Source organism: Aulonocara stuartgranti (assembly GCF_965226115.1).
Source record: "Aulonocara stuartgranti genome assembly, chromosome: 3".
In the NCBI taxonomy this organism is placed as follows: Eukaryota; Metazoa; Chordata; class Actinopteri; order Cichliformes; family Cichlidae; genus Aulonocara; species Aulonocara stuartgranti.
This window is the reverse complement of record NC_138941.1, coordinates 66,915,686-66,941,454: the sequence shown is the minus strand read 5'-3', so window position 1 is coordinate 66,941,454 and position 25,769 is coordinate 66,915,686. Positions and strand designations below refer to the sequence as shown.

At 39.4% G+C, this 25,769-nt stretch overlaps 2 long non-coding RNA genes across 3 annotated transcripts; one reads left to right on the top strand and one right to left on the bottom strand.

Moving 5' to 3' along the window:
* Nucleotides 1-2,897: 2,897 nt before the first annotated feature.
* Nucleotides 2,898-6,307, top strand: LOC309696338. 2 transcript variants are annotated; one of them, XR_014273429.1, is made up of 5 exons: nt 2,898-2,990; nt 3,553-3,618; nt 3,969-4,124; nt 4,582-4,674; nt 4,958-6,307. It is a non-coding gene; the product is annotated as an uncharacterized lncRNA (long non-coding RNA). The 2 variants fall into 2 exon arrangements; XR_014273430.1 differs by lacking the exon at nt 2,898-2,990 and having other exon boundaries at nt 3,054-3,618.
* Nucleotides 6,308-23,213: 16,906 nt separating this feature from the next.
* On the bottom strand, nt 23,214-25,089 carry LOC309696576. The gene is made up of 2 exons (XR_014273547.1): nt 23,913-25,089; nt 23,214-23,790 (listed from the first exon to the last, which is right to left on the bottom strand). It is a non-coding gene; the product is annotated as an uncharacterized lncRNA (long non-coding RNA).
* Between the last annotated feature and the right edge of the window lie 680 nt (nt 25,090-25,769).

Here is a 25,769-nt window from a genome sequence, read left to right as displayed (position 1 = left end):
AGGATCAGTGGTAGATTTTTATTCTGCTTCACAGCTTTCTGATTTTGCGTATCTGCTGTAGATTTTATTTATAGGTCTGCTACATCTTTTACAATGCTGCTGTCCAGCTTCGTCAGTGTTTTTTAATAACACTGCGCACCATGCTAGGTTTTCCACTGTTGGTGAAGTGAATCAGCTTGTCGGTGCAAGACTGTTACGTGTCAAACTGAGTTCTCTTTGGTAGTTTTCAGAGAGAAAAAAGAATAGGAAAAAATGTTTTTTGAGAAAAACAAACAAAACGTTGTTAAGGAGCGTGGCTGAGTGTGGCTTATCACTGAAAAATAGATTCAGTATTTCTGTTGTATTTAGTTGTGACTGAATAACTGCACCAGTCAAAGGTTTGGACACACCTGAGGCCACGAGTGTTTCTCATTATCTGAGACGACCCTTTCCCCGTTGTACACAGTGAACCATATAACAAATATTTATTTAAAATTTGTTCTGAATTGATAACAGTACATTGATAAATTTTAGATCTACAAATTTTGAACATGACATAGCTGTGGGTGTATGTGGTTTGGTTTTCCTCACTGGGCTGTAGCTCCTGATTCATCCCAGACAAATATTCATAAACAGTACATACATGATTGCCTTTTACTGTATTGTCTCATTAGAATTTGTTGCTGTTGTTCCATGATTTAAAAATTGGTTGATGCTGCATTTTCTTTTGTTTAGTTCTTTGTATTTATTTTGTGTTTTGTGTTTTTTTCAGCATTTATTATATTTACTAGTGTTTACTTTAGTTGCAGTGCATTTGACCTCTCAGAGCTACTATACAAATACACCAACGCAGTGTAGTTTTTCACGTTATTAGATTTTTATTAGTCATATTACATGATTTTGAATTATATGTCAGTGCATGTTGTTTACCTTCAGTGTGTGCTCAAAACTCTTTTGCAGCTTTCTGTTCGAGACTTTAATGGAAACTGTTGCTCTGCCAGCCCATCATGTCCCTCACCATCATCATCAAGTTTTCTTTATTTAAACTTTTTTTTTCCCATTCTTTATTTGCTTAGTGTTTATATTTGCTTCTCCATGTATTTCCTTACTGCGTTATTCCCATAGTGTGGGCCAACGACCCCTTGTGGACTGCAAAGGTACTGCAGCCACAGTAGTAACAAATTCAGTTTGAAATTACTCACCAGTATAAATGGAGTTAGTATAATATAATTGGTAATAGGAGGCGGTTAGTGTGTAATATTACTCATTACCCTGGACCAAATTTACTGCCCTTGTATTGAAATTTGTGTCCCAGCAGCAGGTTGGTCACACATCAGCATTAACACTTTGCATATGACTGGGCAGCAGTTTAGAGCCAGCAGCCTGTGTTGTTGATGTTTTTATAAAATACAGTTTTAATATCGTTGCCACTTTCTTTTGTTTTTCATTCAAGTGAATATTTAAGTCATTTTCTGGTTTTTAAGTGGGCCACAGCACTCTTAATTTTATGAATGGCTGTCTTAATGTATTTAGCCTCCAGTTGTTAGTTCCTGGTTGCATTAGTTGTTGCCTGTGTTTGTTTCTCTTGTTATTTGTTGATATTTAAGTTCATTGCTGTTTCTGTGTTTCCCCGTTCAGTTATTCTCACTTTCTGTATATTTATTTTGATGTCTTCTTATCTCCTTTGCATTGATTTTATCTGGTTTGTGTTTAGTCTCACATTCCCTCCTTTCGCGCACTCTTTGTTTGCATCTCATTTTTCACAGCCAAATAAATTACCTATTTTTAAACTACTGCCCGTATTTCTTGTCTGCATTTTGGGTCCTCAAATCTGTCAAATCTATCTGGGTGTATAAACAGTACAGTGTGTATGAATGATCTGAAACCTTGGCCCATTGTCCCAGTGGAGATTTATAACTTGATTTCTACAGAACCTTCATTACAGCAGCTTTATTAGGAAGTTAAAGGGACTAGATTTTAATATGTGTTTTAAGAAAAAGAGAGAGAGATTGTCAGGTGTGCCGTGGGAATTTATTTAATTTTAATTAGTTGCTCCAAAAAATACAATTTAATAATTACTACAAGTAATAAAATCATAGTTGGGCATCTGTGCTTTCAATGCAGTGACTGGTAGAGTCTTTCATGTCAGTGGGTAGCGCAATATCACCTTGTTAGGTTAAGACAGAGTTCGTGATGTGCGCGCTACGTGGCAGCTGCAAGACGTACAACAAAGATGGATAAATATTTGAAAAGAAAAACTGCGGACTCAGAACTGAGCCCTGGAAAAAATTCTAATCCAGGAGAGCTGAGTATGAGCGGTAGTCAAAAGAAAGCAAAAATGGTGAGCTCGAGAAAGCGATACACCCAGATGTTATTGTTTTCTGCACCGTAAGGTGTTCGTTCCCAAGACTTTACCAGCAGACCTAGCTCCTGTGTCGGATGATGTTTTGCGCATGGTAAACGTCATCAAGACAAGACCTCTGAAAGGCCGCATATTTTTGCATCTCTGTGCGAGGAAATGGGAGATGCAGATTTCTGTCAGAATCTGCAGATTATACAGTACAAATAAAATGTTCACGTTGTCTTCCCAACAGTTTCACTGACATCTACACTGAATGCCCAGGAAGTGTTCACTATGTCTTCTCTGGCGCTGATACACTCAAAAAAATGAATGAGGTGGATTGTTCAGTGTATATTAATTATTTATTTTCATTTTACTTAAAATATATGTTTTTGTTAAGTTAACATATGTTTTTCTAATCAAGTCTACGTAATTGTGTCTATTATTCAACGTACATAATACTAATGTGTTACTTGATCGCATAACATTTAAGTTAAGTCAATTAGGATCGATAAACCTTGTATATCCACAAGGTGGCAGTAATGCAAAAACAGTTGTAATGAAACCGCGCAGAACAAGAAGGTTTCACGGCTTGTGCCTGCTCATGCGCAAGACTTCAAATTTAACTGAAAAACGCTATTTTGGTGCCAAGCTGCTGTTTCTTTGAGAGGTAAGACCACTTTTTTCTTTGACTATGTTGTGTAGTATCTACATGTCCAGCATGGTTATTAGCTACAGGGGTTCATGGGGTTATTCTTTCAAGGGGTTATTTTTCCATTTGCTTTCTTGGGATTCCTTTTCTGTAATCCGAGAGTCGGAAATATCGAATAGGATAGCAAGGATAGCATAAAGTGACATTTAAAATCCAAAAAGTCAAGGGCGAAAGCCACTGTGACACCATTGTTCTGCTCTATCAGTAATCTGTATTATGTAAAAATGGTCTGTAAATACAGCATGTTTCCTAGCGGAGTTATACATATCAATGTAGTTATAAATTACAGTTTGTGAAAGTACACACTTAATTTTTTTAATAAAATTATTCAAGACATATGAGTGGACAGACAATGGAGGTCGACAGACCTGGTGATAATTGCTTCTATAGAAAGTTAGCACATGGCAGTGTCAATCTCTTGCTTTTCTTCTGAGTAGTATTTTATTTAGTTGTAATTCAAACAATAATTTGCTTCTTGAAATTAAGTAATGAATTTCTTGTTTTACTTTATAAATCTCAGATCCTGCCTTTACCTGCTCCCTCCTATACTGATGTGGTGTATGTGGTACTGCTGAGCTTGTATGTGGTATGTGAACTGTTATACTTTTAAAAACAAAACTGTTTTATAAGTTAAGTTTTCTTTTGTGACCCATCCCATGCCCCTGTTATTTCTTCTCCACATCTGAACCATGGTAAAGGTTGCAGTTCAAGGGCCTGAGGCATGAAATTCTTTTCAGATCAGCTGTGATCAATATTTTTTGGAACTTGATAAATAACAATAAAAGCTGTAATGGCTCCATTAGCATTTTGTGTAAATGTTTGTGTTAAAATTATAGCTTTAATGAGGTCTTACTACATTAGTTTTAGTTTGTATATGTGTACATATAGTATGTATATTTACAGTACAGTATGTTGTGTTTGTTGACATGTTTTCAGGTGGAAGCAGAATATGTGAGGGTTACTACTGCTGCACATGTTCCAAGGCTTTTTACACAACTTGACCAATACACTGACCAGCTCATAAAAGTCTTCAAGAAAAAAGGAGGCGTTGCAGGGAAGAAAATTAGACAAACTTTGGCCCCAGCCACACAGGTGCGTTATTCTGTTGGTAGCAAAATATTATGGCTAATAAGATCATTTTCAAATTTAAACAGCTAGTGTATGGTAGCTGCACAGTGCACTTACATTTATATTAAGCAAGACAAAGTTTGGTACTCAAAACGTTGGAAAATTTAAATTACCTAAACATATGTAAAATCTGATCCCTTGATTTAGGTTAAACCAGAAGTGAATGTTTTTATGTTATGTTTTGAATGCAAAGAAGATGATGTATTAGTTTGTCTATACCTCCATTATGGACATATATAATGTGGTGGAAACCCTGCCCAACAGGTTAACTATTCATGTCCATGTGATGATTACCGTAGTTGGTCTTGTGTACATGTCTATCTGTGCAGTGGATATGTCATTCATTTTGCGTATAATGTGAGTTTCTGTCATCCTAAAGTATATCTGTTTTCTCTTCCTGTATCTCTGCCACTCTCTACAGAAGGAAACCATTGAAAAGGGGAGGGAGTGTGTCCTCAGGGCACTACCTTTTTACCTGAATGAAGACCCAAGCATCCTCTTCAAAGAATAATTGGTTGGTAATTTTAGTTTAGTTTTTTATCTGTATTAAACCAAATTTTGAATAACTAATGTTGTTGCATGTTGTTGTAATTTGCATGGAATCTGTTTAAATGTTTTGGGAAATCTTCTTGTATACCCAAACTATTTATATTTATCGTTGAATCTGTAGTCTGAAATAGTGGCGCACTGGGGTGCATGTTCCTAATATTGTGTTTACGTCATTAAAGGGTAGCTTTGGCCCTTTTTCTTTCTTTTTTTAAAACTGGATGCCATTTTTCTATGTTTTTGTGTCTAAGCTACAGCTGTTCAGAGGGAGCTGGAACAAATTACCCTTGCTATCTTTACCATCAAAAGAGCTGATGCCAGCACTCCTCCAGCCGATGTGGGTATAACCATCTCGGGTGTTCTGCATGACCTGGAAGACCTGGCCTCTGCATGTGCACTCTTAATGGGTGGGATATACAGTGGGGCAAAAAAGTATTTAGTCAGCCACCGATTGTGCAAGTTCCCCCACTGTCAGCAGACTCTTGACCAAGGTACAGTTGCTCAAGAATAAACTGAATGAATAAGCCAACCCTTAATTTGGATGATGAATGTTCTGTCAGATGGACAGAAGTTTTTCGGAGGCTGAATGGCAATAAAATGGTAATTTGTAAATGATAGATAAAGGGAAAATTAAATTTAAGAGAAATTTAGAACATTTTGAAAAGTTTGTAAACTACTACAATTTGAGAGATTTTACTCTTGTGGGGGGGCTAGTAAGAGACAATCAAAAGTATTGAGATTTAAAGGATTTAATTGAGAGATGATACTGCACCAGAAATATTGAAGGGTGGTGTGTATATTAGCGTTTAAGGCATATTGTTATGAGGTGGAAATATGTTCATATTCAGTTTGTGTTACATTGTGTGCATTGTAAAGGTAATTGCAATACATACTAAGAATAAGAGTAAGTTAGGAATGCAGGATGAATGTATATTTTGTGGACTTTTAAAGACGAACAATTGTTTCCATGTTAAAATGTTTACATCTGAAGTTTTTTGCCCAAACACTGGTAAAATAAATGTTGACAGTGGCGAGTGTTAAATGGTTACTGCTGTGCTGTTGCAAAAAACTGAACGCTGACAAGCTGTTTTATTGTTAGACCATAATGTTGGCATGTTTTGTTAAAGTTTTATTTGGGATGGTGATGTAATTTTCTTTGGTTGCTAATATCAGTGGACTATTTATTATTATTATCATTATTATTACATTAATTAATTTTTTTAATTGTGGCTGTTGAGGTGGACACTTCACTTTGCATTGTTAAAGGAAAGCACTTCATTGTCGTTGTGTTACTGGACTGACCCTAAGCAATCATTGCAAATAGCAACTTTGCTATCCATTTTAGACACTAAAAGAAAAAACACTCCACAGACCTTACTAGCATCACATGTGCATAACTCAAGTGTCATCTTATCAATGTGTTATGTGATCTTCAATGGGTTTTTTTTTTTCTTCTATTTCTGGTAGATACAGACATTTAATTTAAAGTCTTCATGTTGCATCTGTCTACATACTGTTAATTACTAACCCTAATGAGCTGTTGTGTTTTATTTTGGACTGGGTTTACACAAATGCTCACTGAATGTGTTGGCAATAAAATAAATTTTAAAAAACAAGTTGGATGTACTTAATTCATTTGTGTGGAACCTGTTGACAAAATAGATTCATGTAAAACTAATTAATAAAGCACAAGGTGGCTGAAAATATAATATTTGAATTAATCTAACTTAAATTTAACATTTTACTGCCAAAAATAAGAAATGTGTTGAAGTAACTAATCTAAACTATCTAACCTGTAAATATATCATCTATGTTCATACAACATAACTTGATTTAGTTAGTCTTAAATATGTCTTGTTAATCTTAAGTAGTTTTTTTTTTAAATTAGATGAACTAAAGATTTTTGCTTTTAACTAACATTAAATTTCGTGGAACCTGTTGACAAAATAATTTTAATTAAAGTCAACGTTTCATTTTTTTGAGTGTAATTGGCGCATGTTTTGTGTCAGCGACATGACCGTTCAAACAGCAGTCGCTTTCTAAAACATCAGATACGTATCGGAGTCAGTACCACATACGAAAGTGACCCAGATCATTTGAACCAGAGTATTTGAAAATAACGGATTTGTGCCGTTCACACTGTCACACCATGATCGGATATGGGTCGCATAAGGTCAAAAAAGCCGGATTTGATGCGCTTTTGCCTGCAGTGTGAACGTAGCCAAAAAGGTTTGTAGCTGAATACTGACTCCTGAAACTACAACACATCACACTGACACACACATTACACTTCTTTGTCAAATAGTTCATTAGAGCCCTCCCAGGCCCATGCTGCCATCACACAAGTATTGGGGTCATTATTACTAGTTACATTACTTCTGTGTTACTCTATTACATGGCATGAGCTGCATCACCACATAATTACCAGTCAGCAAACTTCAGACTAACCAAAACTGTATAGTTATTCTTTATCTGATATCCAGATGTGTATCTGATACATACACAGTATATTTCTTTCTACATGACTGTTACTCAAATAACAACCTTCTCCTCAGCTGATCATTCACACACACACAGTCATAACTTTTTTCTACGGCTAAGCGTTTTCTATGATTTGCACTCTCACACTCTGATCAGGAACAACTCAGGGTTCATCCTAAGAAGAAAATACTTGTCCAAGGATACTTCGGCACGCAGACTACAGGAGCCAGTGATCGATCACCTGACTTTCCAGTTGGTAAATGAGCCTCTCTACCAACAGAGCCACTAATTAGCAATAACCATGAACCACCCACAGAAAATATAAAGAGCTCTGAGATGGTGGCAGCGAATGACAACAATAGTAAAAATGTAATACTTGTAATCTGCTAGTCTCAAAGAAGTCCACTATCACAGGATTAAATGACTACAGGTCTGTCTCCCTGACGTCTGTGGTCATGACGTCCTTTGAGAGACTCATGTTGAGACACCTGAAGGACATCAGAGCCGGTGCTGGACATCCTGCAGGTTCACTACTGAGCAAACCAGTCAGCTGAGGATGCATCAGTATGGGACTGCACTACATCCTGCATCACCTCAACCAACCTGGGACATACACCAGGATGTTCATGGCTCAGTTTACTGACCCGTCTCCAGACATAGATCCTCAGCACCAAGAACACAAAGAACCAGGCAAGCTCTACCCAGAAAGAAAAAATAAATACAGGTCATTTAAAAGTGAACTGCTCATTTCTTTTCATTCTAGAAATTGCAATGTTCTTTGTTTCGTCAGTCCGATTGTTCACCCCCCCCCCCCCCCCCACCCCCACCCCCCCCGGCATGTATTTATCTGCGATATTAAATTGTAGTTTTTAAATAAAACATTTTCTGGACACCTAAAGGAGAGTGTGGTGGCTGTAGTCAAGAGAAACAAGCATGTCAGCATCCTGAAGTTTGCCCTGTGCTTTGATGCAAAGTTTTTGTCCTGCTAAAAATAAGACACAATCATGAAGTAGACATTAATTATTATTACGGTCTAACCTAAAATCAGCAGCTCAGAGCTTTACTGGCCCACGTACATAATGTATACTTCATTGATCCCCGTGGGAAAATTTGACCCAGTCACTCAGTGAAGCAGTGGGCAGCCACTGGGCAGAGCAGTGTGTAGGGATGGTAATTTACTCAGGGTCAGGCTGTTCGGGGGAATCCAACCCCTGACCTTTCGATCATGGGGCCACTAATCTACCTACTGAGCTATCCCATACTTATTTACTTGTGAAATGTTTTTAAATACTAACACAATTTAATTGAGACGATATTTTATATTGTTTCACTTTCAAATCTGAAAAATGTTACAAAAGCTTTGAAATTAATCTGATCTACACCTCGTGCCCTGTAAAATAGGACGGCTGCAGTCCGCCTGCTTTATAATTTAAAAGTTAACAGTTATGTGTGGATAATTTTAATATAGTTGAATTGTTTGAAATACTCGTTGAACCGTTGCGGCCGTACTCTGGAGTTCAATTCAACATCACTCTTTAACGCATTACTGACAAAACTGCTGTAAGTTGTGGCATCTGTAGGTGCCGCCAGAAATGCCAGTAACCGAGTCACTCTTAAACCAAACGCTACTTTCCTTTGTTACAAACAGGATTTAAAAAAACAGCAGGTTTAAAACATGTTTGACCTTATAACAACTAAATGTAACCTGCACACACGACAGCAAACAGAAAAGTTGAGTAAAACGGTAGATACTTTTCAGCAGCCATCGCAGTCGTAACAGGAAATCAGCTTTGACAAACACTTCCACATTCGTGGTGTGACGCGTTTATGCTTCGGAGGTTTGGCTGTACTCTCGCCATCCGACAGCTGTGTCAAGAAGTTTTATTTTACTTCTTTACAAGCTAAAGCCATTCACTGATCAGTAGCAGAGCGGTGCAATGCTACCTTTGTTGTGGGTAAAAACACCTCTGCAGGCTCTTCATTAATAGAGCTTGGTCACTGCTGTGTCCACAGATTATTTAGCAAGTCCTAAATACACCACAGTGGGAATACAGATTAAAAGATTTAGCTTAATGAATGCCTCCATCTCGGATTTTTCAATCTTTGTTCGTGAGGCTGCCCCGACCATCCTACATGAGGAAGCGATCTAACTGAAAACTCCTCCGCCTCCTCTTCTTCTTCGTCTTTTTCTATGGGTTGGTCGGCCAAAAGTTCATTTTTGTGTTAGGTGTTCATATACAATTCAGTTTTATTTATATGACACAAAATCACAACAAGACTTGCCTCAAGGCATTTTATATTGTAAGGTAGATGCTATAATAATTAATTTGTTTCTCATATCACTTCCTGTTTTATTTTGGTATTCTTTTGTCCCTCGTGTCTTGTATTTATTTGTACTTTCTTTCATTTTTAGCCTAAATTAATTCCACCTAGCAACCTGCATTTCCCCCTATTAGCTCTTTTTTTTCGTATAGTTTCCGTTTCGTTTTGTCACTTGTCATGAAGTCTGTGAACTTCCCCTCATATGTTCCAGGCTAATTTTTGCATTTGTCAGACTGCAACTGCACATTGAGCACAACAAAACGTTTCTCTAAAACAACATTTTTCAATTCTGTGATAAGTTGAAGCATTTGTAGAAATCCTCATTCTGAAATCTCTTCCAGTGCAGCAGGATGTACATTTTAATTTTTCAAAACAAAAGCACAACCTGCTCACCCATCAGCTAAGTCCTTGAAAACACTGCTCAAATCCTGGCTAACTCCTCTTTAGGGCTCTTGCTGAAGAACAGATGGTTGCATAACTGATGTCAACAGGTTCTAAGCATTTTGCACAAATAACAGAGAGCAAGGTCGGGACTATGCAGGTTTGTATGATCACATAACACAGGCACACCACATCACTGCAAACAGTGTTTCAGGACAAAAACACAAACTATTTACATGTCAAGCTTCATCTCCATTCATTCTTTATTCTCTTCAGCACCGTTTGTTACAGTAGTTTTATGTCACTACAGTTTAGACTCTGTGAAATTCAGTTTCCAGTAGCAAAACACAGACAGACATTTGCATAGTAAAGAAGTAAGAATACAAATCAAGACATTATGGATATAAGCATAAATATAGCATAGACTTCAGTCTCCTGAGGAAATACAGTCTGCTTTGGCCTTTTTATTCAGGTGCTACATGTTGTATGACCACTCCAGTTTGTTGTCACCCACAGCCTGAGGTACTTGTTGACAACCACCACCTCCGCTCCCTCTATTTGAATTGGCAGTGGACCTTCTCTGGACCTCCTGAAGTCCATAACCAGTTTCTTAGTCTTTGAGGTGTTGAGTTGTAGGTGGTTTGTGTGACTCCATGTGACAAAGTTCCTCACCAGACTTCTGTACTCCTCTTCCTGATCATCCCAGATACACCCCATGATGGCCATGTCATCCGCAAACTTCTGAATATGACATGATTCAGAGTTACAGCAGATGTTAGAGGTGTGCAGGGTGAAGAGGAGAGGGGACAACATAGTTCCCTGTGGTGCTGCTGACCACGGTGTCAGACGTGATGTCCTTCAGCCTGACGTACTGTGGTCGTTCAGTGAGGTAGTTGGAGATCAGAACCATGGACAGCAACCACAGTGAGCGTTCAGGGGACAAGACACATTTATCAAACCCTACTTTGGGTAAGCTCCATATTTTTATTCTTGGACCCAGTGGAGGATATTATATACACTGCATATTGGCAGTGCCATAACTTATATGTTATATTACTAAGATGAACAAATTTACATTATATAAGCATGTAAATATGTCTTCTATAAACTAATTAAAAATATGACAAAAGTATCTTGTTTGACTGAAACTGGTGGCAGCAGTATTCTGATTAGGCCAAGATAAGTGCACCACCTGGACGGAGTAGCCATGGAGTAGACAAGCAACAATTTTAGATTACACTAACAATACCTTCATTTCCTTTATGGGTAATTATCTTTATATTATTAGAAAAAAATCATACATTTGAATGTTTTTTACTTTGCATGGCCTCAAGGACCCGTGTGATTCTTGAGTTTGAGTCTATTTCAGTGAAAAGAAAAACTCCATAAACATATCTTCAGCAGCTGTACCTGCAGCTTCATGAAGAGATTATTTTTAATAAACCAAAACAGATTCTCACAGTTTTCTTACCTTCACATCTGAGACCACAAAGAACTTGTGAGTGTTTCTGTGAAAAACAAGGTGGACGACCACAAAGTTGCCATCATCTGTTCGACACTTCACCACAGACCAGAAGACCAGACAGACCATGTTCTCACAGCATGAACACTATTATTAGACAAACCACCTTCCAGCAGATTCAGAATAAGGTTTGAGGAAATAATGTAAATGTTGGTGCGAAGTGAATATGCGTCTGAGTCTAAAGGGTGTATTTATAAAATAAAATAAAATGATGAAAAATATTTGAATAAGTTCTTGTTGTAATTCATCATTAACTTTGAATGAACTGATAGTTTGTGTGCAGAGTTTCCAGATGATGTCTCCGTGTTCCTTCCTGTGTTTAAAATGAGCAGCTCTGTGTTGAAACAGCTGCAGCTGAAGTGTTTCTTTCTATCAGAAACAGGATGCTGGACGACTGCAGAGCTGTTAGCTTCAGTTAACCACAGACCACAAACACACAGTCCAGCTCACAGGGAACAACACTCAGTAAGTACAGAGTTAAACACACATGTTGATGGTAAACACATGTGACTGTGATAATCAAACTGTAATGTTTTACTGTTGCAACAATCCACATTTATACATTGCTGATCATCCCCCACATGCTCCGTAATGTCCTCATAATCCATTTTACTGAAGTCAGCAACAATCTTCATGAAGCTAAATATGATTCTACTTCCATATCAATCTCAGTTTGAGACATTACAAAAGGAAAAGGTGAGAAAATGTGTTCATAAAGGTTCACAATATAAAGATCCACCAAACTTGAATTCAGCCTGATTTGTTTTTCATGTTTTCATGTTTTCTCCTCCATCATCAGTTATCAGGAGAGCAGACAGTCAAGAATTCAAACAGTGTCAGGATTTATTGCGTGTTGGGCAAAAGATGAACCTAAACTCAGCACTGCAGCGAAAAGAAGTTAACTTAAACAAACGTAAACTTTATTGCTTTAATCCACAAAAATACTGAAAGTCAGGTGTAAATAGTCTAAATAATAAATACTCAGTTTGGAAACACGGGTGGAACAAATCAAGAAACAACAAGATCGAGGAACGCAAAGTGCACAGGACTGTCACAATAATACAGGAAATATAAATCACTTCATAAACCCAACGACCCAGGACCATGACACACTCTCACTGACATAATCTGCCTTCATAAAATAAACATATCAGTATCTGCACTCTTATTGGTCATACTTGTCCTGTATTTACTTGGTATCGGGTAGTTTCAAGTTTTCTAGTATTGCACAATACTACTAAAGATTTACTCGATTATGAAATATAGCCGAAAGCAGAACTTCTATGAGGAAGCTGCGGCCGTGCAGAAAGGAGAAGTTAGAAGCAACCTGGCTTTAAAGCTCTGTGGCTTATAAGAGCTCCGTCATGAGTTTAACTTGTAAACCAAAAGTCTACATTTAGTGATGCACCGTACATTTTGCTCATAAGTTAAATTAAAGCTGCAAATATTTTCTCTAGAGTAAATTATTGCTGCTGATTATAAAGGGCTTATTAAAAAAATCACTTGCACTTCCTGACCTTGCTCCCTGTCATTTGTGCAAAATGTATGGGAACCTGTCGACATTAACTTTACAACAGTTTGTTTTTCAGACAGTTTATTATCAAGTAATCGTGGCAGCAACATTTTAAATGTTTAGTGAGCTAAAGGAAAAAAGGGGTGTTCACTTTGGATCTGAGCAATGCTGCCAAAGACTCTACAGAGAGCAAGGCTAGAGAGTTTTGATGGGTGAGCAGTTTGTCTGTGGCATCCAAGTTTTTGTTTTTATCTTTATTGGCTCGGACAGTAAAGTAGAGGGAACATCTGCAGGAAACACCCCAGCCACAATTTAAACCCAGGCTGCCGCAGCAGGGACTCTGGCTCTTGGAGCATGGGTCACATCCTCAGCCAGGTGATCTATAACCAATTCAAACTTCCAATTCAAGCAAGGGAGCTGCTCACTCATCACTTCCATGTTTAGTTGTTATAACTTATTAGCTCAACCTACAACGAGTTCATCAGAATGTGAAAAACTGAGCGTCTGATACTCAAGATGCTTTCAAACCCCCCACTAAATGTGTCCCCCAGTGCCTACAGCTTCATAGAAAATTACTGAATGCAAATCTAGGTATTCATGTTAATTCTGTCTTATTTTTATATCACTAACTAACAACAGCAGCCAACTCTAGGCATCTGTATATAGTAGATAAGCCAAAGGAAAACCACAACCATTAGGCAATCCCTGTGAGCAGCAGTTAGTGCCCGTGGGAAGAAAGAACTCGTTTTCAACAGGAAGAAAACAGCAGCAGCTTTATAGATCATATAAAATGTGATTGTTAATTGTTTTTGGGGATGACCCACGTCTGTTTCAGCCTCACATTCGAGTCCTGAGTTGTGTGGTGGCGGCAGTTTGTGAAGGTAAGTGTTTCCAGAGGCCCCAGTTTAATGTTACCAGCAGTGAACTGATGTGACAGGAGCCCCATCTTAAAGGCTTAGATGGCTTTTTTAGTGGCCTGTCATACTAAACATCTGTGGTGACAAGTTTAGTTTAGGTCTTCTTCTCATGTGTTTGCAGAGCTCATCTCTTTTATTTCCTGCTGTTAAATTGAGGACAGTGTGCTGCCTCAACGTGAGACAAAGCTAAGCAAACCCACTCAGCACTTGTTCTGTTACTCTGCAGTTTGAAGACAAACTGTTTTTGAATATTGTTTGAACATCAGCTCAGACCCCTTTGTGGCTTCACATCCTGTTTACAGCTACGCAGGCTAACGATGGATGGAAGCAGACTTTAAATGTGATTCAAGACCATTTCAAAGTGCACTGACAGATTTAACAGGAGCTCAGAGCTGGATCAGGAAACATGACCAGTGTGAGTCACGTTCACGTTTAGTGAATCGGAAAATAAACGCTTCGTGTCAGCTGAGAAGTCACTTTTTTAGTGTTTTTGTTTAGAAAAAAATTAACAAACATCAACATCTTTTCTCTTTTTTACCACGTGAGCTGGTGCTGTCTGGTTTTTGGGTGATATAAAAATAAATATGTAAATTAAACTCTTTGGTCTCAAACGTGCACATCCTGTACTGAAGGGCTTTTCTGTGCAGTTTTCAGCCACTCATCGCTGTTTTGAGTCTGTGGTTATTCACTTTTTTCTCTACTGAAGAGAGATGTGTATCAGTTAGCCACAACCAACAAGTCAAGTTTTCCATTTAATGTCTTTTTGAACCCGTGAGAGAAAAACACAGTGATACAAACATTTATTAGTCCTTCAGAGAAATTACATCGCTGCTGCAGGAGACGACAAACATGGATACAATATAAATAACAGTAAAAGTCATCAAAGATACAAAATCACATGAACATATTTATATTATTTATCATTGCTGATTTTGTAACAAACACAGTTAAAGCACCAGTTATAAATAGGATGTGATATTTAAGCCACATAATTTAGCCAAAACGACGAAACATGATTCCTTATAGTCATTCGTTATGAGCAAACAGAAGAATGACATGTAGTTACTCAGAGAAGCTACTGCACTGCTGCTCCATATGCATCATTATATTGAACACCACCAGAGCTTAATGATTCTGTGTGGATACCCTCTGGTCTGAGGTGCTGGGGGGACCAGTTAGAGACCAGCAGGTGGACATGAGTGGTTGGACTGGTGGACTACTTCAGTAAAGAGTAGATGGCGTCTGTCTCTGGTTTGAAGTCTGAACACAAACACAGTTCAAACAACATTACAGTATTGTTTTTGACAGAGATTAGACTTACTGAGCCTCAGTGAAGATGTGGTTTGCTCGGCTCTGTACAAAGTTAAAGAGCAGCTGTACCTTTGGGACTACTTGATCTGGTGGTTTTCGGTCCATAGCAGAAGTCGCCTGTTCTCACTTCTGAGTAGATTGTAGTTGAATCGCTCTCTGCAGAGTAAAATGCAGAAATTAAGAATTTACACACATTACATTACTGGTTTTTTCTATACTGCAGCTATGGCAAAATATTTGTCCTGTTCTTCATGAAGAGATTAAGTAAAAATCTTTTTATAGCTGCATAGTTTCTTCCCCCCTTTTCAGCAGCTCTTCTGTGAAACACAGTAACCACACAGAACCTTGGGGGGATGTTTGCATGAAAAGGAGGGCAGACGACCACAAAGCTGCTGTCTTCTTTCAGGCTGACATATTTCACCACAGAGCAAAAAGCAAACTTGTTCTGACAACATGAACACTGTTACTGCCTGATCTGGAATCAGCAAGAGGAAGTAGTTTGTGTGGTTTTTAAACAGAATTTTAAAAAAGTCAGTACTGACTCATTGGTGTGTTCAGTCTCTTTATGCCCTCCTGAAACACCCGAGTCCCACTGTTGATCTGTCAAATCCTTCATTATGAACATGTACTGTAGATCTAGACAGTCTGAGATGCAACCATGAAGCATTAGATGGATTGAAAAATAACATCCGAGAGATGTTCTTTAAGATTTAGGTCAGGTGAGTGTCAGGGCCAATCAATGGTATCAATTCCTTAATTCTTCAAGGAACCCCCTGGATAAATGGTAAATGGCCTGTATTTGTATAGTGCTTTACTCAGTCCCTAAGGATCCCAAAGCGCTTTACACTACATTCAGTTATTCATCCATTGACAAACACACACATTCACACACTCTCACTACATGAGGCAGGGCATTGTTGTATACCAGGAGGAACCCAGGACCCAGTGCACTAGCAACTAACAATCTGACAACAGACATTCACATGAGTGGCCTGCTGGAAGCAGACTTTTTTTATAGCAGGTTGTTTTTATTGACAGCAGTAAGCAATGAGCTTTTCTACACACTGTGCCTTATTTACAGTATTTACAACTCAACACAGTTCCAAGAATTTGTTTGGATGGAGCTCCACTGTCTTTGCAGACAGCCCAGCTTGTTCCACTCGTATCATCTCCCCCCAGTGAAACCCAATCACTCCTCCGTTTCTGCTACAAATCTAAGGAAGAAAACATGATTACATAATTAGCACACACAAGGTGTGCTGCTGTACCTGCTGAGCCCTCAGCCATCCAACCCAACTCCTCCCTACACCCAATTCACAAACCCTGCCACCACATATCCTATGTGAGGCTGCATCCGTTTACTGCCAAAGTCGTACCCTGAACCATAACCTGAACCATACCTCCCTTGCGTACTTCTTCGGGCTGGTGAAAGAACTGCGACTCAAAGACTCCAGCACTGTGGTCATGATCACATGAGGCTGTGCCCTCAGCCATCTTGCCCCACCTCTATCTCTTACAGCTGAACCACGAACCACAGCCCATGGCCACAGGATTATCTTGGATGTTATTTGCCTGCCACTTTATTAGCACTAACATTATTTACCACTTATTTGCTGAAATAAGATTTTTTTTATTAAATCATCTGAGGTTTTTAAGATATCTAGGCCAATGCAGAGCATTAATGGCCTCAGGTAATGGACACTGAAAGATTTTTAGAGGCAGAGGTTAATTAATTACCCCTTTACTCTGCTTTTCATATCATTGTATGAAATCTGGGCATCGACAGGCACCAACAACATTGTGACCCCAGCTCCTGCTAGCTGTGACCTCCAAGTCATCCATTTAGACCAAATGTTCTCAACCTCCACCAGGATGCCAGGAAAAGCTTTCCTCACATGGGAGTTAAAAACCCTATGAACAGGAGCATCTGCCACATATTCCCAATTTCTTTTTATTAATTTTTAGGTTTTCCAGGTCTGCCTGACAGCCTTTCTCACCATCTTAATCAATTCATCACTTGGTGGTGATCACTTGACAGCACTGATACAACAACAAATTAGTGAAACTCATAATATTCCCATCAGCCTCATGCTTATCAGGAAATGACAGCATGCAACTCACATGGTGAACAACATTTTTTTAAAAGCCACTAAACCAAATCCTTAGTGTCTGGCTATAAAATTAAACCATGATGGAGATGAAGAAACGCAGCAGTACCTCTCATCTTTAATTCACTCTGTTTCTCTCTGACCATAATTTGTCCATAACTGACATCTTCTGCAGCTGGATCATTCTCTGCAAAATACAACATGCATAGAGGACATCACTGAGATAGAATTATAAAAACTGATATTCCATAAATGTAAAGCAGTACTGTTATACAGTACATTATATATATATATCTATCTATATCTATCTATATCTATATATATATATCTATATCTATATCTACAGTGGGGCAAAAAAGTATTTAGTCAGCCACCGATTGTGCAAGTTCCCCCACCTAAAATGATGACAGAAGTCAGTAATTTGCACCAGAGGTACACTTCAACTGTGAGAGACAGAATGTGAAAAAAAAATCCATGAATCCACATGGTAGAATTTGTAAAGAATTTATTTGTAAATCAGGGTGGAAAATAAGTATTTGGTCAATAAGAAAAATACAACTCAATTCTTTGTAACATAACCTTTGTTGGCAATAACAGAGGTCAAACGTTTACTATAGGTCTTTACCAGGTTTGCACACACAGTAGCTGGTATTTTGGCCCATTCCTCCATGCAGATCTTCTCGAGAGCAGTGATGTTTTGGGGCTGTCGCCGAGCAACACGGACTTTCAACTCCCGCCACAGATTTTCTATGGGGTTGAGGTCTGGAGACTGGCTAGGCCACTCCAGGACTTTCAAATGCTTCTTACGGAGCCACTCCTTTGTTGCCCGGGCGGTGTGTTTTGGATCATTGTCATGTTGGAAGACCCAGCCTCGTTTCATCTTCAAAGTTCTCACTGATGGAAGGAGGTTTTGGCTCAAAATCTCACGATACATGGCCCCATTCATTCTGTCCTTAACACGGATCAGTCGTCCTGTCCCCTTGGCAGAAAAACAGCCCCATAGCATGATGTTTCCACCCCCATGCTTCACAGTAGGTATGGTGTTCTTGGGATGCAACTCAGTATTCTTCTTCCTCCAAACACGACGAGTTAAGTTTATACCAAAAAGTTCTACTTTGGTTTCATCTGACCACATGACATTCTCCCAATCCTCTGCTGTATCATCCATGTGCTCTCTGGCAAACTTCAGACGGGCCTGGACATGCACTGGCTTCAGCAGCGGAACACGTCTGGCACTGCGGGATTTGATTCCCTGCCGTTGTAGTGTGTTACTGATGGTGACCTTTGTTACTTTGGTCCCAGCTCTCTGCAGGTCATTCACCAGGTCCCCCTGTGTGGTTCTGGGATCTTTGCCCACCGTTCTCATGATCATTTTGACCCCACGGGATGAGATCTTGCGTGGAGCCCCAGATCGAGGGAGATTATCAGTGGTCTTGTATGTCTTCCATTTTCTGATGATTGCTCCCACAGTTGATTTTTTCACACCAAGCTGCTTGCCTATTGTAGATTCACTCTTCCCAGTCTGGTGCAGGTCTACAATACTTTTCCTGGTGTCCTTCGAAAGCTCTTTGGTCTTGGCCATGGCGGAGTTTGGAGTCTGACTGTTTGAGGCTGTGGACAGGTGTCTTTTATACAGATGATGAGTTCAAACAGGTGCCATTCATACAGGTAACGAGTGGGGGACAGAAAAGCTTCTTACAGAAGACGTTACAGGTCTGTGAGAGCCAGAGATTTTCCTTGTTTGAGGTGACCAAATACTTATTTTCCACCCTGATTTACGAATAAATTCTTTACAAATCCTACCATGTGGATTTTTTTCACATTCTGCCTCTCACAGTTGAAGTGTACCTCTGGTGCAAATTACTGACCTCTGTCATCATTTTAAGTGGGGGAACTTGCACAATCGGTGGCTGACTAAATACTTTTTTGCCCCACTGTATCTCTCTCTCTCTCTCTCTCTCTATATATATATATATATATATATATATAGAGAGAGAGAGCACCCCTAATATATGTGTGTGTGGGTGGGGGTGGGGGGATATATGTGTATTGAGAGTGTGGGGAGTGAGTTGGAGGGTGGGGTGGGCTACTTTGTGCTACATTTTTTCTGTATGAAAAGTGCTTTATAAATAAAGATTGATTGATTGATTGATTGATATATATTAGGGGTGCAACGATACACAAAATTCACGGTTCGGTTCGGTTCGATACTTTGGTGTCACGGTTCGATATTTTTTCGATACAAAAAAAATGTTCATGCCTTTTTAATTTGTCATTTATTAAAATTATAAATAAATATTTTAACTCAAAAGTACAGTTTTTAAATTTAACCCTAACCCTTGTGCGTGTTTTTTATTTTGACAGCGAATGCGCACCTGCGGACCACTTATGTGCAGCCCTGGTTATTTAGCTCGTCATATTGCAGCCACAGAAATTATTTTGTCCATGAAACCATAAAGCTGCACTTTCTTTTTGCCTTATAGTCTGATTTGTCATAACTTCTCCGTTTTGTGGTAAGCTTTTCTTTGGCTGTCACTTCTTCACCCTGACCTGTCTTATTTGGCTCAGCAGAACTGAAATGCTTTTACACATGCACTCACATAAGCTCAGCGATTCTCTGCGCGATCAACCTCTCACATGTTTAAGCTTGCTGCGGGAGATTTCACTTGTCATGTTTGCATAGTAAGCTAACGATTAATAAGACGATGTCAGAGGAATTGGTGCGCAAATTGTCATCACTCACAGATCAGTGCTGTCGCTCTCTATACACAGTTCGCACGATTGCAAAGTGAAAGCAAAAAAACAAGCGCAAATTCAAACGCGACTTCAATATGTCACATATTGACAGTGGCTCACCGATGCCAATGACATAATTACCCAGCTACATTTCTGAAAGAATGCAAAAGCATTGACATATATTTTTCCTACAATAGCCTGACGGGCAGGGAAGAGATAGATTTTGGTACCCCGACTGAAAAAAATCGCTAGCTCCGGGACGTCGGGCTAGCGATATTGCGAGCCCTGTATCTGATTGAGGAATCACTCATCTTTGGAAAAGAGAGTTTATTACAGAGAAATGTCTCTTTCCAAAATAAAAGCTATACTATCCGCTTCTTCTGGGCTATATTCTCAGCAGCATAAGGAGAATCATGTGCTAACAGCTGTCTAAATGACTCGGCTAAAGTTTGTAGCATGCTTGTTGTTTTGGTCTTTGCACTAGGATGATGTCTGCGTAAATGTGCAGTCATATTCGTTGTGTTCCCACTAGTGCTTTCAGGTTAATCTCGTTGAAATGACCTTAACGCCACAACACGGCAAATCTCCGTTAACGAGCTACCGCCGATCGCTCAGTGCATGGGGCTAGACGGCCAACACGTTAACGAGCTAACTGCGCTAACACACTAGTTCACACCAATGTAATTGAGCATTGCATGGCACATCCAACATACTGTTTTACTTTAGTCCATGAATCGCTTACCTTCAGGGTCATACGTCACATGAAAACCAAAATAATTCCAAACGCCAGATCTGAATGAGGGTGGGGGAGGTCCATGTTGCAAGGAGAGCTTAACTTCTGTCTTGCTAGCTTGCCCTGCGCTCTTCCTTCTGACGATGCTGTCTGTGTTGAGCGCTCAGTGGATCTGCGCTGGACAGTGCGATACGATACGAATATCGTTGCACCCCTAATATCTCTATATCCATCCATCCATCCATCCAGATAGAGAGATAGAGAGATATAGAGATATATATATGTATATATATATATATATAGAGATATATATATCTATCTATCTATATAGATAGATAGATATATAGAGATCTATCTATCTATCTATCTATCTATCTATTAGGGGTGCAACGATATTCATATCGATATTGAACCGTTCGATACAGTGCTTTCGGTTCGGTACGCATATGTATCGAACAATACAACATTTGTAATTTATTTTATCAATTTTCCTTCTGACGATGCTGTCTGTGTTGAGCGCTCAGTGAATCTGTGTTCGACTACTCCGCCTAGGCTGCACTGTCGAGCGCAGATCCACTGAGCGCTCAACACAGACAGCATAGTCAGAAGGAAGAGCGCAGGGCAAGCTAGCGAGACAGAAGTTAAGCTCTCCTTTTAACATGGACCTCCCCCACTCTCATTCAGATCTGGCGTTTGGAATTATTTTGGTTTTCATGTGACGTATGACCCTGAAGGTAAGCGAGTCATGGACTAAAGTAAAACAGTATGTTGGATGTGCCATGCAATGCTCAATTACATTGGTGTGAACTAGTGTGTTAGCGCAGTTAGCTCGTTAACGTGTTGGCCGTCTAGCCCCATGCACGGGGCGATCGGCGGTAGCTCGTTAACGGAGATTTGCCGTGTTGTGGCGTTAAGGTCATTTCAACGAGATTAACCTGAAAGCACTAGTGGGAACACAACGAATATGACTGCACATTTACACCGACAACATCCTAGTGCAAAGACAAAAACAACAAGCATGCTACTAACTTTAGCCGAGTCATTTAGACAGCTGTTAGCACATGATTCTCCTTATGCTGCTGAGAATATAGCCCAGAAGAAGCGGATAGTATAGCTTTTATTTTGGAAAGAGCCATTTCTCTGTAATAAACTCTCTTTTCCAAAGATGAGTGATTCCTCAATCAGATACAGGGCTCGCAATATCGCTAGCCCGACGTCCCGGAGCTACCGATTTTTTCAGTCGGGCTACCAAAATCTATCTCTTCCCTGCCCGTCAGGCTATTGTAGGAAAAATATATGTCAATGCTTTTGCATTCTTTCAGAAATGTAGCTGGGTAATTATGTCATTGGCATCGGTGAGCCACTGTCAATATGTGACATATTGAAGTCGCGTTTGAATTTGCGCTTGTTTTTTTGCTTTCACTTTGCAATCGTGCGAACTGTGTATAGAGAGCGACAGCACTGATCTGTGAGTGATGACAATTTGCGCACCAATTCCTCTGACATCGTCTTATTAATCGTTAGCTTACTATGCAAACATGACAAGTGAAATCTCCCGCAGCAAGCTTAAACATGTGAGAGGTTGATCGCGCAGAGAATCGCTGAGCTTATGTGAGTGCGTGTGTAAAAGCATTTCAGTTCTGCTGAGCCAAATAAGACAGGTCAGGGTGAAGAAGTGACAGCCAAAGAAAAGCTTACCACAAAACGGAGAAGTTATGACAAATCAGACTATAAGGCAAAAAGAAAGTGCAGCTTTATGGTTTCATGGACAAAAGAATTTCTGTGGCTGCAATATGATGAGCTAAATAACCAGGGCTGCACATAAGTGGTCCGCAGGTGTGCATTCGCTGTCAAAATAAAAAACACGCACAAGGGTTAGGGTTAAATTTAAAAACTGTACTTTTGAGTTAAAATATATATTTATAATTTTAATAAATGACAAATTAAAAATGCTTGAACATGTTTTTGTATCGAAAAAATATCGAACCGTGACACCAAAGTATCGAACCGAACCGTGAATTTTGTGTATCGTTGCACCCCTACTATCTATCTATCTATCTATCTATCTATATATATATATATATATATATATATATATATATATAAAATGCTAAAAAAAAAATTCTAATCTCAATAAAATAAAACCACACATGTAAAATATGCAATATCCAGAAGTCTGACTCTCACCTTCAGGTTTCCTGTGAACACATCGTCTCACCAGCAGAACCAGTAACACCAGCAGAACCACAACACAGACTGATCCAACAGATGATATCACAGGTATGAGAGAGGAACCAGGAGGAGGTGTGGATCCAGGTGGAGGTGTGGATGTAGGTGGAGGTGTGGATGTAGGTGGAGGTGTGGTGGTGTGTTCCCCTAAAATAAAGCAAACACAGTCATTAAGTTGTCGTCACATTGTGAATGTTGAAAGCTGCAGAAACACAGACAGGTGAGTGTGTCACCTGTGACAGTGATCCAGCTGGATGGAGACTCTCCATGACCGCTGATGTCACACTTGTAGAGGCCTTCATCAGACCTGGAAACATGCTGGATGGTCATGTGACCTGTAGGCTGCTTCCTGATGAGGGAGCCATCTTTATAGAAAGCAGCTGGGAGGTTGGAGGGAGTGGTCTCTGTTTTACAGAGCAGAGTGACGTCATCTCCCTCCATCACAGGGAGGACAGGACTCTGCAGGATCACTGATCCACCTCAACACAGAGACAAACTACAGCATTTCATCCATTTACACACAGCTTCATCAACACTAACTCCACACACTCAGCTTACCAGTGACTGTCAGGTTAACCATGTTACTGATGGGACCCTCTCTGGACTCACACCAGTAAACTCCACTGTCCCAGGTATTCATGTAACTGATGTTACAGGAAGTATTAGTTGAACCAGTTGGTTTTCCCCAATCTCTTCCACACTGAGTCCTCTGTCTTGCATTTGTGTTTCTCCTCAGAGTCCATCCAGCAGAGCTGTCGTCCTCCTCACAGCTCAGAGACACAAAGACTCCTTTAAAGAACTGAGAGCTGCTGGGACTCACAGTCAGACGAGCTGTGAGGGTTAAAATGAAAACTGATGATCTGTTAGACTTTACATTGTGAAACATGAACCCAATCAGGTCATATCAGTGAGCATTTCTCAGGTTTAAACTGTGACAGAAGAAGGTTACTGACCTTGGTTTGTTGTGCAGCTCAGCAGTGAGATCAGAACTAAAGAGAAATGACACTCAGGTTGATTTGAGGTGAATGCCTCTGTCAGTGCGCCCCAGCGTGGCTGTGGCTATAATGTAGCTTGCCATCACCAGTGTGTGAATGTGTGGATGACTGGATATGTAAAGCGCTTTGGGGTCCTTAGGGACTAGTAAAAGCGCTATATAAATACAGGCCATTTACCATGAACATAAAGAACAACTCCACACAAACAGAACTTCACTTCATTGAAGCCACTTGAATATAAGTGTAAAAGTATATTCTTAACTATTTGTAGTTTCTTTGTATTAACAATTTCCATCCAGATATTTTAGTGGAATTTTGTTGGTGACATGAAAGTATTCACATACCTGGTTTGTCTAACAAAATCAGAACTTAAATAAATTATTGATACCGGTATATTATGACTGCAAAATCTGAACTATGTAGATACTGTATGTCTAAAATATCATATGAATATGATTATGTTTACTGACTACAGTGCATGTAGTATATAAGAATATATACAAAATATCCACCACTTTAAAATACCACAGTAAAGTCATGTGTCCTCTGTGCAGCTGTGTTGATATAATGAGTGAATGATTTGATCTTTTCACTGCCTGCTGTGTTTCCTCGACTCCTGAGCAAAGATAAAGAGTCAGTTCAGACCTGCAGTTGGTCCTCGTGGTGTTTGAACTTGAATTCAGCCTGATTTGTTTTTCATGTCTTCTCCTCCATCATCAGTTATCAGGAGAGCAGACAGTCAAAGTACAAGAATTCAAACAAACACAGAGATTCTACTTACAGAGCAGACACAGCACAGATGTTTCCTTCATCGTCCTTCTCACTCATTTGAGCTTTTTTTCTGTCACTGACACCAAGTAAAGCCCGCCCTCTTCCTCTGAGCACCAACTTTCTATTGGTTCAAACACAGAGGTGAGAAGTATTTCCTTTCCATGTAGTTACGTCCCCCTCAGTGAGAGAGGCAGATATGAGCTGAAACACAGGAATCAAACCAGGGACGCTGCTGTTATGGAGCTGAACTGGAACCATTCAGACACTGAGGCCCTCTGAACACATTTTAATTACAGCTGTGCAGAGACACACTGATGACTGACTGGAACACTATGATTCACATTTTACATTAACACCATCCTCACACATGTTTATATGTGGCCACTAGAGGGAGATGTTGGACTTTAATTGCAGCAGAATAACAGCCCCTGGGTTTGTTTATAAAACAAAACAAATGAAGAGGAAGGCATGTGCATTTCCGAGATAAAATGGTACTGGTAGTGTTTTATTTCACTGTGGATAAAGTTTGGAGTAAAAAGCATTTTATTCATGCAGTCATCAATGAGTTTCAATACTTAAACTTATGAATTAATTAAGAAAAACTTTGTGTTCAAGAATAGTATGACAGCAGCATTAAGGTGTCATTGAGTGGAAGTAGTTGAAAAGTAAAGTACTCCGATACATTTAGTAGACAGGAAGACAAATAGGACGGACATTGAAAATGTTGACAAGCTTGTTTCTGAACTGAACTCTTGCAATGGAAAACTGAAACTAACTTAAGTAGTCATGTGATTTTTTTTAAGAAACAAAAACTGAAATAGATAAATAACATACTTTTTGTCCATCTGTTTATCTAGTCTGGATGCACTGCTGGAGGCCTTGGAGCAGTTGGAGGGGGATCTTAATCAGCTGTGTTTATATTAAGACAACTAAAAAAATATAAGAATAACTTTATGGATCTCATAGGGAAATCAATGTTTTGGGAGAAAGCCGGAGTACCTGGAGGGAACCACGCAAACATGGGAATAACATGCAAACTCCACA